Source organism: Notothenia rossii, assembly GCF_949606895.1.
Source record: "Notothenia rossii genome assembly, chromosome: 2".
In the NCBI taxonomy this organism is placed as follows: Eukaryota; Metazoa; Chordata; class Actinopteri; order Perciformes; family Nototheniidae; genus Notothenia; species Notothenia rossii.
In genome coordinates this window covers 45,753,356-45,769,137 of record NC_136904.1, presented here as the reverse complement: position 1 = coordinate 45,769,137, position 15,782 = coordinate 45,753,356, and positions in this window count along the sequence as shown.

Below are 15,782 nucleotides of genomic sequence, written 5' to 3'. Positions count from 1 at the left end.
ATTGAGATATGATGAAGCTAACTTAATCTCACACCATCATGGGATGTATGCAACAGTAAGACAGAATAAGTGTGCACCCACATGCAGTATTTTTGTTTTTATATGCTGTTGTAAATACTCCTGTTGTCTGCTGTGTTCAGACTCAAGTCATGTTTGTGATGCCACATTCAGGACATTCAGTGTCCTTTCTTTAACAGAAGACCGTTGCTAGAAGCTGCAGCTAGACTGCAGAAGCGTTAGTTTTTTGTTTTTGAGGATGGAACAATTTTACACACAGATACTGTATAGGGATGCTAGAGCTATACAATTGATTTATTTTGGTTTATAAATTAATGTCAAGACATTTATGTTATGTATTTCTGAGGCACTTTCTAAATAATAAAAAGAGAGTTCATATGTATTTACAGCATGTATTCATTGATGAAAAATAAGCCATGTGCAGTAATACAGAAAATTGAGGATGCAACACATCGGTATGAATCGTGATACATCGTGATGCATCGGGATATCGAATCGGTGGCAGGATAATCGTAATCGAATCGTGAGACAAGTGAAGATGCACAGCCCTACCTAACAGTAGATGTGTGCTCACACTTTGTATATGAGCTTGTCAGCTGTCAGTCTATCAGCTTTAAGGCCCCGACACACCTACCCGATTTTGGGAGTCAGAGGCCGTCAGAGGCAGTCGGGCATTCGCGGCGCCCTACTCAGGTTGGTGTGTCCCGCACCGTCGTTGCTTTACGGCACACTTTCACACCTCCCGCGGCCGATTCAACATGTTGAATCGACCAAAGAAAGTCGGCTCAAGCAATCACTCTGATTGGCTGTTCAGCTTAGCGAATCAGTGCATGAGAAGTGAAGCGGAAGTGAGGGACCAAAACAAACGATTAAGAAGGCACACACAGATGGCTAATCTTTTTCATTTCCATCTCACCCGGACGCAAGAGTTTCATCATCATTATCATGGCGGCATGGAATGAAGAAAGTGAAGACCAACTGATCAGCATGATCCAGGGGAGGCCACCTCTGTTCGACATCACAGAGAAACGGTACGCGAACCGAGTAAGTAGTAATATTCATCCCGCTTTCGTCTCATTAGTATGCATTAAAAAGTGACAGGTCACACCTCCCCCAATTATGCAAATGAGCTAAGTCCCGCCTCCCTTTGTTTGAGGTGTTATATCCCAAGTAGGTGTGATATCCCAAGTAGGTGTGAGATCCGTCAATAGGAGGGGGTGATGTGTATTCACATGTATGAAAAGCCCCCACTGTTGCTCCTTATGGTGTATAATAAAAACAAAATGCTGTTTCAATCACATTAGTATGCACAAAAAGTGACAGGTCACACCTCCCCCAATTATGCAAATGAGCTAAGTCCCGCCTCCCTTTGTTTGAGGTGTGATATCCCAAGTAGGTGTGATATCCCAAGTAGGTGTGAGATCCGTCAATAGGAGGGGGTGATGTGTATTCACATGTATGAAAAGCCCCCACTGTTGCTCCTTATGGTGTATAATAAAAACAAAATGCTGTTTCAATCACATTAGTATGCACAAAAAGTGACAGGTGGGCCCCCCACCATGTGTGTGTGTGTGTGTGTGTGTGTGTGTGTGTGTGTGTGTGTGTGTGTGTGTGTGTGTGTGTGTGTGTGTGTGTGTGTGTGTGTGTGTGTGTGTGTGTGTGTGTGTGTGTGTGTGTGTGTGTGTGTGTGTGTGTGTGTGTGTGTGTGTGTGTGTGTGTGTGTGTGTGTGTGTGTGTGTGTGACGATCTCCCCTAACCCCTGCTGTGGACCGGGGCTACATCAAATCTTATTTTAGCCCCATAAAGAAAAGCTCACCATAAACATAATAGTTAAAAAGAGTATTGATGTATGTTACCACTTTCCTTCTTCATCAGACAGCCCCATTCTATCGGGAATCTAAGCTAACATCTACTCTCGTCTCAAAGCCTCCTTCCTTCTGCGGTGATGCAGGCAAATGCTGCCCCTCTCTACTATAAAGTCACCATACAAACTTTATTGTGCTATCTAAATTAGATTAAGGTTTTAATATGATTTGTGTTAATTAGTTTACTAGCTATGAGGACGTCTCTTTCTACATTTGCAAGTATTAGACTGATGGTTGTAATATTTTTGAGCCATTGACCTGGCTAAGGGTTTTTAAGGATATCTAGTTTCTACAGCAAGAGAAAGGTGATGATGAACCACCCTGGCACTTCTTCTCTGCGTTTTCCTGACCTGGATCTGATTCTGAAAAACTCTGGTAAGTACTTCATATAATTATTAAATGTTGTATGTTGTGTGTTAAACAACCTCTGTGTATATATATATTTATTGTGTATTAGCACTATGATTCATAATGGTTTTTAAGTTTTGGGGAGACTGTTAACTAATGTTGAAGTACTTTAGTGGATGGGATGGAGTCTCACACAGTGTCTGTGAAAGTGTGTGTGTGTGTGTGTGTGTGTGTGTGTGTGTGTGTGTGTGTGTGTGTGTGTGTGTGTGTGTGTGTGTGTGTGTGTGTGTGTGTGTGTGTGTGTGTGTGTGTGTGTGTGTGTGTGTGTGTGTGTGTGTGTGTGTGTGTGTGTGTGTGTGTGTGTGTGTGTGTGTGTGTGTGTGTGTGTGTGTGTGTGTGTGTGTGTGTGACGATCTCCCCTAACCCCTGCTGTGGACCGGGGCTACATCAAATCTTATTTTAGCCCCATAAAGAAAAGCTCACCATAAACATAATAGTTAAAAAGAGTATTGATGTATGTTACCACTTTCCTTCTTCATCAGACAGCCCCATTCTATCGGGAATCTAAGCTAACATCTACTCTCGTCTCAAAGCCTCCTTCCTTCTGCGGTGATGCAGGCAAATGCTGCCCCTCTCTACTATAAAGTCACCATACAAACTTTATTGTGCTATCTAAATTAGATTAAGGTTTTAATATGATTTGTGTTAATTAGTTTACTAGCTATGAGGACGTCTCTTTCTACATTTGCAAGTATTAGACTGATGGTTGTAATATTTTTGAGCCATTGACCTGGCTAAGGGTTTTTAAGGATATCTAGTTTCTACAGCAAGAGAAAGGTGATGATGAACCACCCTGGCACTTCTTCTCTGCGTTTTCCTGACCTGGATCTGATTCTGAAAAACTCTGGTAAGTACTTCATATAATTATTAAATGTTGTATGTTGTGTGTTAAACAACCTCTGTGTATATATATATTTATTGTGTATTAGCACTATGATTCATAATGGTTTTTAAGTTTTGGGGAGACTGTTAACTAATGTTGAAGTACTTTAGTGGATGGGATGGAGTCTCACACAGTGTCTGTGAAAGTGTGTGTGTGTGTGTGTGTGTGTGTGTGTGTGTGTGTGTGTGTGTGTGTGTGTGTGTGTGTGTGTGTGTGTGTGTGTGTGTGTGTGTGTGTGTGTGTGTGTGTGTGTGTGTGTGTGTGTGTGTGTGTGTGTGTGTGTGTGTGTGTGTGTGTGTGTGTGTGTGTGTGTGTATGTGGGTGACTGTGTGAGCCTGGCCCTGCCCCTCCTCCCCCCTTCCTGCCATCTTATCACTAGACAGAGGGGGGATGGAATTTAAAAACAGTTACCTTACACTTGTATTTGTTCTCTCTAAAACACAGTGTCTGTAAAGGTGGGGGAGACTGTCTCCCCCTTCCTGCCATCTCACTGTTTCTGCTGATGTGTAAAATATACAAAATAACGTTTTATATACTTACTCTCTTGTTAAAAGGTGATGAAGTTTGCAGCGTAAGCCAGCCATCAGTGTTCTAGTTTTAAGGTTTTGCATACCTCAAAGTGTGTCTAAAAGTATCTTGGCAAGAGAAAAAAGCCAAAATCCGCCTCGGCCTTAAAAAAGAAACCAAATTCCTTACAAAGTACTTCATATAACACTGTTTTGATGAAACAATGCAATATTGATAACTTGACTTGACTAACATTACTTTTTTAAATATATGTTTTTAGATGCTTTACTTTGATTTCTTTCATGTTATTTTAACACAACGTTACTTTTTTGATATTTTTTCAACATCGCCCCCAAGTCTATCTCCAGACTCAAATCACAGCTTTGAAAAAGTTCAGTCAGAGCAGCCAAGAAACTGTCCACGTTTTACAAATGAACAGACATAAATGCAGACTTGACTACTTGGCAGTTGATAAAAGCAGATTTGTCCTTTTTCATCTCTCAAAGGTTTGGGTCCTGTTCAACACTGGGTACAGAAATATATTTATTATACAGTCATTTGTACGTAAATATGTTTTAAGTTGTAAGCACTTAGAAATATACATTTGATCGCATTTAAAGTGGCTGTAGACAACTTATCATAATGAAGTAGTTGATTGCACAAATGTGTAATGGATGTAGAATAAAGACGACATTAGCATTTAAATTGGCTCCCTATAAGACTCGCTTTCTCTATGAAATTATGTCTGGCTCTGAGTAGTGTTCTCCCTTTAACAATAAAAGCCCAAACACAATACTTTCTGAATCACTGCAGGAAGTATTGTGCTAAAATGCAAATACAAATAGCTTACAGTAGCTCCAAAGTAGTTGAACAATTGGAAAACCGCAAGGACTGCGGAAACACCTCCTGGCAAAGGATTGCGGATGCAAATTATGCAAAGAGGAAGAAAAAACATTCTATCTAAAGCTAGATAACACAATCTACGTATTGACAGTATGAGTACAACAAAAACAGTATGCATGTTGATGCAAACGACGATGTTCAGTAAACGATCAATCAAAATCGAAGGATCCAATGTATTTTTAAATGGAGCAGAAATAGAACTAGTCTCCTAGTTCAAGTATCTTGAACAGGGAGTGTGATATTGGACTCGAACTTGACTTTTAAGAAACATATCCAGAAAGTATCCAATACCATTAAATTCAACTTGCAACATTTTAAACAAATTAGACCTTTTCTTAACTGTCAATGCTGCAAAGTCATACCTCCACTGTATGATTCTATCCCACATTGAATACTGTTTTACAAACTGGTCGTTTGCTTGTGCCACACACCTGAAACCCATAGAACAGCTGTTCAAGAGAGCTATCCAGGTGTTCGACAGAAAGCCACAGTCATACCACCACTGTACCATCCTTGAAAATCACAATTTCTTGAGTTTTGACAATTTTAAGTCTTTTAAAAGTATGTGTTTTTTTAAAATAATATTGACATGGGCTGGCCCCCCTCCCCTTAGGGGAATTCATACACAGAAAACACACTGGACGCAGCACTAGGTCAGAAACCAGAGGAGACTGTGAAGTCCACCACAGACGGACCACCTTGGACAAAATGTCCTCTCCATTAAAGGTATCTCATTGTGGAATAGCCCCCCAACTGAGATACGGGATTGTCCCACTCTCAATATTTTTAAAGGTCAACTTAAAGAATGGTTGAGCAACAAACAGATGTGTAATCACCGCTAAATAAATGCACTTTAACACAGGGGTATCTCCTCTTGCACTTTATGTAGCGCTTTTATCTTATCTTGCACTTTATATATCATAGCTGCTACATTGTACTGCCATGTGGTAAATGCTTGTATGCTGCTCATGCTCTTTCTGCATATCATGTATTTATTTTTTGCTGTATATATAAATGTCATGTTCTTATATGCTGTATGTGACGGGACTATAGATGGAAATTAGCTCAAAGCTAAAATCCGGCTCATTTACACTTGTAAGCATTATTTTTGTTTTAAAGTGTTCATCAATGTGCACTACGGTAGCCCTGAAGAAAATTAAACATTAAAATATGTTATCGATGTCCCCATTCCCAGTTTGTTTTGGGAATAATTGCGATGTTTACTATGTTTTGGTAGCTCTTAACAAAACAGAATTTTTGTGTATGACAACTTTACAACTGGTAGAAAGTTAAGTACTTTTTCTGAAGAGATTTTCTTTAAGACTGTGACTCTTAACACACCATCCCCCCGAGAGCCAGACATACTCATCCCCTTTTCAACGCCCCCTGCAGCAGCTCAGGTGTGAAACCCCCATAAAGAATGTCAGTCACTGTGTAAAACTTTTATTTTCTTAAAAGACTGTGACTCTAAAAGGCAAGTTTGTGATTTTAAAACTGTTTCGATGAAACAATGCAGTCTTGATAACTTGACTTGACTAACGGTACTTTTTTAAATATATGTTTTTTAGATGTTTTACTTTGATTTCTTTCATGTTATTTTAACATTTTTGAAAATAAAATACTTTTGAATACATTTTCTTTAACCCTCTGAGACCCACGGGGCCGTATACGATCCCAAATATCACGTCGTGTTCAAAGCGTCATAACTTCTCAGCTGTTTGAGCCAGAGACATGCCGTGTTTTTCCTCTTAAACTACAGAAACGGCAGTAAACAACTCTATTGAGTTTTTCATTGAGAGGCGTTTACTTATTTCGGTGAAACAAAAGCGTAAAGTTGTAAAAGACGTGGATAGTCTCACCTTGATTCTGGCCCATTGCTTATCCATTTATAGATCTATTCTCATCCACCATCTTTGTTTGTGACGTCAACAGTGTAAGAGACACGTTTCTGAATAGGACACTGAGTGGATGCAGTCACAGCCAATCAGAGTCTGATTCAGAGGGTTGCCTGTCAGCTTCGCTGTTTACAATGTTTTGTGTACTGAAACCATAGAAACGAGATATAATACGGTATAATTCCACCCGCGAAAACAAAATAAAAGTTAGAATACATACTGTGGGTCTTATAACTAAACTGAGGTACAATATATATTTTGTTCTATTTATTCTGTTTCATCATAATTTATTAAATTGTTAGTTAGAGTGCTTTTAGGTATGGAAAGAAAGTTTACCACAGCTGAGGCTTTGGAGCTGTTTTTTGAAGGTGACGATGTTGAGGAAAATTCAGAGGAATCTGTGCCCGAGTCGTGCTACTCTGAAGACGAGAGTTATTTTGGCGATGGGATAGATCCTCAGGAGGACAAGTAAGTAATTATATGATGAAATGATTCAAAGTGTGACGGAACATTTAGTCTACAGAATTGGGCAGTGTAATTTAGGGCGGTGTTTGGTGTAGTGTGTTAGAGCATTGATCATTAGAATATTACATTTTGGGGAACTTGGGCAAGACACTTCGTTCTATTTTGCTCCTGTGCTTACTGCTTACTGTGGGTATTGTCCACAGTAATACTGTTACATGTCTAATATGTGTAATGTGTCATTGTAAAGCGCTTTGAGTATCTTGAAAAGCGCTCTAAATAAAAATGTAATGAATTATTATTATTATTATTATTATTAATATTTTGGATTGCAGATAGATTGTTATTGTGCACTATGACTTAATTTGGGCAAAGAAAACCCAGACTATTGCTGTAAAATATGTGTGTTTTTATGGAGGAGGTGGATAAGATCACTGGGGAAGTGTGTGGTTTTTGAATAATTCTTTGAGTAATTATTATGATCTAGTGAAAGAGTAGTTTTATTTATTTGTTTTCATATGTTATAGTGTGGATGCTGACGAGGTGGGTCATCACCAGAGTGGAAACAGTAAGGGAAGAGGAAGTCTGTGTCCCCCTGACCAACCACAAACATCCCCTCTAGCACAGACGTCTCTTCCAGGACCCACTAATTCAAGAGAGAGGAGAAGGTTTAGGAGGAGACCCTTTCTCCCTACAGTTCCAGAACAGGGACCACCTTCCACATCCCAGCAGAGACCAAAGAGGAGGGAGGAAAACCATACACACACTGAGATGGTGGACGTAGCCGTGGGCGCAAGGGACAAGGACGTGACCATGTCACTCCAAGCACACCAACCCACTCAGATTCCGCATGGAAGACAGAGACAGATGCTGACATAACACCTGATCTCCCAAGGTTCAACCCGAAGCACAAGCCTGGTGTGCAGCCACCACTAATTCCACTAAACAAACCAAGCCCCCTGGAGATCTTCAAAAACGTTTTTGATCACAGGACTGTAAAGACCATCACAGAAAATACTAACAACAATGCTGCAAAAAACTCTGCCAGTGGGAAGAAATTCAAATGGACAGACGTCACTCCAGTGGAGTTCTTCAAATTCCTGGGACTTCTTGTGTACATGGGAATCCTCAACCTTCCAAAACTGAGGGACATGTGGAGGGTAAAAAGTATTTTTCATGTTCCATTTCCAAGCACTGTTATGACGAGGAACAGATTCATGGCGATTTCATGGAATTTACACATGAGTGACCCAGCAGAGGACGTATTGAATGACCGCAAAAAAGGCACCGCGGAATATGATTGCCTGCACAGAGTCAACCCTCTGTGTGATTCAATACGAAATGGCTGTAAATCTGTGTACCAACCCTATCAAAACGTGTTGGTGGATGAAAGGATGGTTGCAACAAAGGCCAAAAATCGGACTGAAACAGTACCTAAAACTCAAGCCATCCAAGTGGGGCATAAAGCTGTTTGTTTTGGCAGATACAAATGGATACACCGTTGACTTTAACATTTACACTGGAAAGTCAAAGTTTGTGAGTGGAAAAGGACTCTCTTTTGATGCTGTGGTGTCACTCGTGAAAAAGGATTACCTAGGTTCTGGTTACCATGTATACTGTGACAATTTCTACACTAGCCCAGCCCTTTTCACACACCTGAGTAGCTTGGGCTTTGGAGCATGTGGTACCTACCGTGATGGAAGATTTGGGACCCCATCAACAAAAGAAAATGCCCTCACCAAGAAGTCATCCAGGGGCTCAATAAGGTGGATAAGAGAAAAAAACTTATTTTTGTCAAGTGGATGGACACACGGGAGGTGTCAGTGTGTTCCACTTTACACACCGCATACTCTGGGGAAACCATCATCAGAGGCAGGAGGACCAAGGAAGGTGGATATGAGAGAAGCAGCATTGCAAGACCTACCCCTATTGGAGAGTACAATAAGTACATGGGAGGTGTGGACATGTCCGACCAGCTGTTAGGATATTACTCGGTTCACCACGAATGAATGAAGTGGTACAAAACCCTTTTTCACCACTTTGTGGACATCGCAAGTACCAACAGCTACATTCTCCACAAGGACATGTGTGCAGTGAGACAGGATACTCCCATGAAGCACCAGGATTTCCAGGAGCTACTGTCAGCTCAGCTCATGGAAGTATCACTCGACTTTTCCCCAGGGGACAGGCAGTACAACCACACACCCGTTGCCATCTCTCCAACAGAGGACCAGTCCAAAAAGGGGACTGCAGGACGCAGAAAGTGTGCAGTCTGCAGGAAAAATACCCCATTGTGGTGCAAAGCATGCCATGTCCCCCTGTGTGTGATTGTGGACAGGAACTGTCATGATGTATATCATGTGTAGTTGTTTTTTCAGTAAAAAAAAAAAACGCCCATGGACACTGCCCACAAGAATGGACATAACTAATTAACAGAATCAGTTAGGATCTTCAAATCAGTTCTGATACAATGACAACAAATGTGTGCAATTTTCTGTGTTAAATGTTTCTTTCAATATTATAGTCAGCAGTTCCTTTTAATAAAATAAGTAAAAGATTCAAACACCGTTTTTTTGTTTTTTTAATTTTATGGGCAAATATAACCTATTATAGTGTATATAAGTCTCTAATTAGTGACATGTATCATTAGCTGAGGTTGTGCTGATTTCTGGGATGTGTAAAACTTGATTCTACTGTAAAGAAATCACAATTTATAAGGCAAAACACAAAAATATACAAAAACGGCAATGTCCTATGTGGGTCTCAGAGTGTTAAAGGCACTTTTTGATTTTAACGCTATTTCAATGGAGCAATCCAGTTTTGTTGACATCAATGCTTTATTCTCTTTTCTTCTGTTACTAAGATACTTTTAGTTACACTTTAATGGATGCAAAACTTTATAACCTGGTAAAATATTCATTAATTTGTAAGGAATTTGGTTTCTTTCTGTTTCTCTAAAAGGCAAGCTTGTGATTTTAACACTGTTTCGATGAAACAATGCAGTCTTGATAACTTGACTTGACTAACATTACTTTTTTAAATATATGTTTTTTAGATGCTTTACTTTGATTTCTTCATGTTATTTTAAAACAACATTACTTTTTTCATATTTTTCAACATACTGTGATATTTTGTTTTTGTCTTTCTCTCCTTTTTCCATTATATTTTTGAAAAACTACAAAGTGATTTTTAGCAAAAATACAACATGCAACTAATACATTATACAACATTACGACTTTTTGCGATATTTTCAACACAATATACTTGTACCTCTTTTTTGTGGTGTTTTTGTGTTTCTGTGGTTCTGTGTCTCTGTGTGTCGGTGTTTCAGTGTTTCTGTTTTTTTGTGTTTTTTTGTTTTTGTATTTCTGTGTTTTCTGTGTTTCTATGTTTTTGTGTTTTTGTGTTTCTGTGTTTTTGTATTTCTGTGTTTCTGTGTTTCAGTGTTTTCTATGTTTCTGTGTTTCTGTGTTTCTGTGTTTTCTGTGTTTCTTTGTTTTTGTGTTTCTGTGTTTCAGTGTTTTTGTGTTTTTGTGTTTCTGTGTTTCTGTGTTTTCTGTGTTTTTGTGTTTCTGTGTTTCAGTGTTTTTGTGTTTCTGTGTTTCTGTGTTTTCTGTGTTTCCGTGTTTCTGTGGTTCTGTGTCTCTGTGTTTCGGTGTTTCTGTGTGTCGGTGTTTCAGTGTTGCTGTGTTTTTGTATTTCTGTGTTTTCTGTGTTTCTGTGTTTTTGTTTTTTTGTGTTTCTGTGTTTTTGTGTTTCTGTGTTTTTTTGTTTTTGTGTTTCTGTGTTTCAGTGTTTTTGTGTTTCTGTGTTTTTGTGTTTCTGTGTTTCAGTGTTTCAGTGTTTTTTTGTTTTTGTGTTTCTGTGTTTCTGTGTTTCTGTGTTTTTGTATTTCTGTGTTTCTGTGTTTCTGTGTTTCTGTGGTTCTGTGTCTCTGTGGTTCTGTGTTTCTGTGTGTCGGTGTTTCAGTGTTTCTGTGTTTTTTCAGTGTTTCAGTGGTTTCAGTGTTTTCTGTGTTTCCATATTTCTGTGTTTCTGTGGGGGTATAATACGCACGTTTCAATACACATGTATCATACATCTTCCCTGTTACCCTCCCCTTGTTATAATGAAGACAACAGTGCATGTGAAGGACTGTAACACACAGACATGGTCCCCTTGCTATAATGAAGACAACAGTTTTTAAAATGTAAAAAACACTTTTTTAATTTATTTTTTAAATGTCCTATTTATATTTTAATTTTTTCACACACAAAATCAATAGTTATACTGATTGTAACATCCCCAGGACCGTCTCCAGCTTAGAATTCCCCAGATTACTGGAAATATCATCATGGAGTTTTTTCACTTCAGTCAAAATATTCATGTGTATGCTGTTTTTGACACAAAGATGCATTACATCTACAAACAGAGCATACAATGAGAGCACATGATACAATTTGATGTTTGTTTCATTTCTTCGGTAATGTTACAGAATGTTTCGGAAAATGAAGATTCCAGGATCACTTTAAATGTTTAGTTTGCAATCGTTTCCCAATGACCAGGAATAGTACTGCCAGAACGAACGATATCCAAAATGTCTTCTACTTTACAAACTTCAGCCATTCTGTTTACACGGGGATCACTATTCAATCTGTTTTCAATCGTCCTCATCACCACACTTATTAAAAGGGTATTGACTACATTCTGATCAATATATACCGAGCGTTTTGCATAGTAGTTCCCCAATTTTTGTCACATCTTAATGACAGTTGAACTGGATAAATGGTTAGTCTTTTTCAACCATACCGTACGTTCTGCATGTTGGTATGTCTGGCCAATTGGTTTAGACCCGGTGTTTCATTTCACAGATCCACCTTGATTCTTGTTGTGCTGGCTGAAGGAAGAGGGACGGGGGAGGAAAATTCAGAGGATGATGAAGAAGCAGAAAAATAACTTGTTTGTAAAACGGACAGCACGTCAGTTTCAAGAAAAGATGACACCGTGTTTATGCATGACATGCAAAATATCTTGAAGCCCTACAACCACAAAAAAAAGGTACAAGTATATTGTGTTGCAAATATCACAAAAAAACGTAATATTGTATAATGTATTAGTTGCATGTTGTATTTTTGCTAAAAATCACTTTGTAGTTTTTCAAAAATATAATGGAAAAAGGAGAGAAAGACAAAAACAAAATATCACAGTATGTTGAAAAATATGAAAAAAGTAATGTTGTTTTAAAATAACATGAAGAAATCAAAGTAAAGCATCTAAAAACATATATTTAAAAAAGTAATGTTAGTCAAGTCAAGTTATCAAGACTGCATTATTTCATCGAAACAGTGTTAAAATCACAAACTTGCCTTTTAGAGAAACAGAAAGAAACCGAATTTCTTACAAATTAATGAATATTTTACCAGGTTATAAAGTTTTTCATCCATTAAAGTGTAACTAAAAGTATCTTAGTAACAGAAGAAAAGAGAATAAAGCATTGATGTCAACAAAACTGGATTGCTCCATTGAAATAGCGTTAAAATCAAAAAGTGCCTTTAAAGAAAATGTATTCAAAAGTATTTTATTTTCAAAAAAGTTAAAATAACATGAAAGAAATCAAAGTAAAACATCTAAAAAACATATATTTAAAAAAGTACTGTTAGTCAAGTCAAGTTATCACGACTGCATTGTTTCATCGAAACAGTTTTAAAATAACAAACTTGCCTTTTAAAGACACAGTCTTTTAAGAAAATAAAAGTTTTATACACAGTGACTGACATTCTGTATGGGGGTTTCACACCCGAGCTGCTGCAGGGGGCGTGCAAAAGGGGATGAGTATTTCTGGCTCTCAGGGGGATGGTGTGTTAATAGTCACAGTCTTAAAGAAAATCTCTTCAGAAAAAGTACTTAACTTTCTACCAGTTGTAAAGTTGTCATACACAAAATGTCTGTTTTGTTAAGAGCTACCAAAACATAATAAACATCGCAATTATTCCCAAACGAACTGGAAATGGGGACATCGATAACATATTTTAATGTTTAATTTTCTTCAGGGCCACCAGTGCACATTGATGAACACTTTAAAACATTGATGAACACTTTAAAACAAAAATAATGCTTACAAGTGTAAATGAGCCGGATTTTAGCTTTGAGCTAATTTCCATCTGTAGTCCCGTCACATACAGCATATAAGAACATGACATTTATATATACAGCAAAAAATAAATACATGATATGCAGAAAGAGCATGAGCAGCATACAAGCATTTACCACATGGCAGTACAATGTAGCAGCTATGATATATAAAGTGCAAGATAAGATAAAAGTGCTACATAAAGTGCAAGAGGAGATACCCCTGTGTTAAAGTGCATTTATTTAGCGGTGATTACAAGACTGTTTGTTGCTCAACCATTCTTTAAGTTGATCTTTAAAACTATTGAGAGTGAGACAATCCCGTATCTCAGTTGGGGGGCTATTCCACAATGAGCTACTTTTGGAGAGGACATTTTGTCCAAAGGTGGTCCGTCTGTGGTGGACTTCACAGTCTCCTCTGGTTTCTGACCTAGTGCTGCGTCCAGTTTGTTTTCTGTGGATGAATTCCACAGAAAAAAAGTGGGGGGGTGCCAGCCCATGTAAATATTATTTAAAAAAAACACATACTTTTAAAAGACTTAAAATGGTCAAAACTCAAGAAATTGTGATTTTCAAGGATGGTACAGTGGTGGTATGACTGTGGCTTTCTGTCAAACACCTGGATAGCTCTCTTGAACAGCTGTTCTATGGGTTTCAGGTGTGTGGCACAAGCAAACGACCAGTTTGTAAAACAGTATTCAATGTGGGATAGAATCATACAGTGGAGGTATGACTTTGCAGCATTGACAGTTAAGAAAAAGGTCTAATTTGTTTAAAATGTTGCAAGTTGAATTTAATGGTATTGGATACTTTCTGGATATATTTCTTAAAAAGTCAAGTGTGAGTCCAATATGACACTCCCTGTTCAAGATACTTGAACTGGGAAACTAGTTCTATTTCTGCTCCATTTAAAAATACTTTGGATCCTTCGATTTTGATTGATCGTTTACTGAACATCGTCGTTTGCATCAACATGCATACTGTTTTTGTTGTACTCATACTGTCAATACGTAGATTGTGTTATCTAGCTTTAGATAGAATGTTTTTTCTTCCTCTTTGCATAATTTGCATCCGCAATCCTTTGCCAGTAGGTGTTTCCGCAGTCCTTGCGGTTTTCCAATTGTTCAACTACTTGGGAGCAACTGTAAGCTATTTGTATTTGCATTTTAGCACAATACTTCCTGCAGTGATTCAGAAAGTATTGTGTTTGGGCTTTTATTGTGAAAGGGAGAACACTACTCAGAGCCAGACATAATTTCATAGAGAAAGCGAGTCTTATAGGGAGCCAATTTAAATGCTAATGTCGTCTTTATTCTACATCCATTACAAATTTGTGCAATCAACTATTTCATTATCATAAGTTGTCTACAGCCACTTCAAATGCGATCAAATGTATATTTCTAAGTGCTTACAACTTAAAAAATCTTTACGTACAAATGACTGTATATTGAATATATTTCTGTACCCAGTGTTGAACAGGACCCAAACCTTTGAGAGATGAAAACGGACAAATCTGCTTTAATCAACTGCCAAGTAGTCAAGTCTGCATTTGTGTCTGTTCATTTGTAAAACGTGGACAGTTTTTTGGCTGCTCTGACTGAACTTTTTCAAAGCTGTGATTTGAGTCTGGAGATAGACTTGGCGGCGATGTTGAAAAAATATCAAAAAAGTAACGTTGTGTTAAAATAACATGAAAGAAATCAAAGTAAAGCATCTAAACACATATATTTAAAAAAGTAATGTTAGTCAAGTCAAGTTATCAAGACTGCATTGTTTCATCAAAACAGTTTTATATGAAATACTTTGTAAGGAATTCGGTTTCTTTTTAATGGCCTAGGCGGATTTTGGCTTTTTTCTCTTATCAAGATACTTTTAGACACACTTTGAGGTATGCAAAACCTTAAAACTAGAACACTGATGGCTGGCTTACGCTGCAAACTTCATCACCTTTTAACAAGAGAGTAAGTATATAAAACGTCATTTTGTATATTTTACACATCAGCAGAAACAGAGAGATGGCCGGAAGGGGGGAGACAGTCTCCCCCACCCTTACGGACACTGTGTTTTAGATAGAACAAATACAAGTGTAAGGTAGCTGTTTTTAAATTCCATCCCCCCCCTGTCTAGTGATAAGATGGCAGGAAGGGGGGGAGGAGGGGCAGGGCCAGGCTCACACAGTCACGCACGCGCGCGCACACACACACACACACACACACACACACACACACACACACACACACACACACACACACACACACACACACACACACACACACACACACACAGACACACACACACACACACACACACACACACACACACACACACACACAAACAGTGTGCAGTCTCCCCAAAACTTAAAAAACATTATGAATCATAGTGCTAATACACAATAAATACAATATATACACAGAGGTTGTTTAACACACACCATACGACATTTAATAATTATATGAAGTACTTTCCAGAGTTTTTCAGGATCAGATCCAGGTCAGGAAAACACAGATAAGAAATGGTGGTTCATCATCACCTTTCTCTTGCTGTAGAAACTAGATATCCTTATAAACCCTTAGCCAGGTCAATGGCTCAAAAAAATTACAACCATCAGTCTAATCCTTGCAATGTAGACAGAGACTTCCTCATAGCTAGTAAACTAATTAACACAAATCATATTACAACCTTCATCTAATTTAGATAGGACAATAAAGTTTGTATGGTGACTTTATAGTAGAG